Genomic DNA, 1,748 nt, shown 5'->3' with positions numbered 1-1,748 from the left:
CTCTGTGCTCTCTCTCTCTCTCTCTCTCTCTCTCTCTCTCTCTCTCTCTCGTTTCTTCGATCGTCGATTGATTCAAACTCATCCTCTGGTTCTACTGTTTTTGATTTGGAAACAGATTGATCCAATTGTGAATCCGAATTGAGGATCTGATTGATTGGATCATCTCAACTCATAACTTTGAATTGAGGATAGAATCTCGAAGGTTTGTAAAAACTCTTCCCATGTGATTTTTCCTGGTTCTGTGATTTCACCTTTTGATGTGTGATGATTGGTAGTTGTAGATCTTCCTGAGAATGTTGAATGCATGATGGATTGTGAAGCTTTTCAGATATTAGATGGAATTAAGGGACATTTGGTTGGGTAGTCTGAAGACCCTTCCATTATCTGCGGATATGTGTAATTGCAAATGCTTCTCTAGATGAAGTTCTTGCCTTTATTCCATCGCTGAAGGTGAGGCCTTTAGGGCTACCAGATTCTCATGTATGTGTTGTTGTTTTTTGAAATCTAAACACTTTCACCAAATCTTTAACATTAAATTTGGATCATAACATTTAAACATGTTAAGTTCTAATATTTTTATTTTGAAAATAAAATCTTTTGATCAATAAGAACCCACTTGGAAGAGGATAATTTTAATTAACCTTATAAAGGTTTTTATTTGTTTAAAGTACAGAATTTATTGTTAAAAAATTATAAGAGGCTAAAAATAACAAACCTCCAATGGACTTGCTCTAATGACCCTCTATATATCTCTCTCTCCTAAACCTTACTAGTATTAATTAAAATCTATGGAGAGAAGAACAAAAAGGTGGTTCCGAGGAATCCATGGGAAATGTAGCTGAAGCTCATGATTTCTTATGGTCCCTCTTAATGACCACTACCATTTTACTAATCTTTTTCCCTTTCTTTTTCTATTTAAATATATTTACAATATATAAAAAAAAAACAAATTCACATAATAAAGCATATCTAATCAGAATTTCAAAAGAAACATATACAGTATTTATAGCTTACTGATAACTTAGATTATAGTAGTACACTATATTCCTACAAATATGTACTAGATTATGACCCGCAATATACCGCGGGGCAAACTTTTTAAAAAAAAAATATACTATTTTAATACTAATTTTGCTAATATACTCTTTTGTTAATTTTAGTAATTTAGTATATAATTCGTGGTATACCGCACAACGATTTATTTTTTAATACAATCTTAATTAAATCAGTTTGATTCGACATATTTTATATTGGTGTTGTTAAAACAGTAAAATAAGGATTTAAACTGTATTGAAGTATCATATTAATAATATTTTATTTTTTAGTATTATCATTTCAATCATGTAATATCATATATCACGTCTTGTAATATAACTCGTTGGTGTTATTTTGAAAATTTAATATGTTTAAAGATTCATAATTTTTAAATTTTTTATTAAGTTTAGATATATCAGTTATAAATTATAAATTTCTTAAAATTCTATAATTTACAATATACAGTAAATTTACGATATATGTATGTTGAACACACACTTTTTATATTAATTAAGTAATATATGTTCATTTAAAAAAATTCAAATCACAATATATGCAGGAAAAATATACATTTTTATCAACTTTATGTATTATATGATGATTCACTACATTTAAATTTTAAAATAAAAAAAAATGATTGGAGAATAATTTTTTAATATGGAATAAATCTTTTAAATAGCTATATTAATTATAGAATATTATATATATGGATA

The 1,748-nt window shown here is 27.1% G+C and overlaps 1 long non-coding RNA gene across 1 annotated transcript; it reads left to right on the top strand.

The window, feature by feature from the left end:
* On the top strand, positions 1 to 558 carry LOC104723705. Its single transcript, XR_757404.2, has 2 exons — positions 1 to 202; positions 282 to 558. It is a non-coding gene; the product is annotated as an uncharacterized LOC104723705 (long non-coding RNA).

This window comes from Camelina sativa, chromosome 11 (genome assembly GCF_000633955.1).
Source record: "Camelina sativa cultivar DH55 chromosome 11, Cs, whole genome shotgun sequence".
Lineage (NCBI taxonomy): Eukaryota > Viridiplantae > Streptophyta > Magnoliopsida > Brassicales > Brassicaceae > Camelina > Camelina sativa.
The sequence above is the reverse complement of the archived record's forward strand: the minus strand, read 5'-3'. Positions and strand labels throughout refer to the sequence as shown.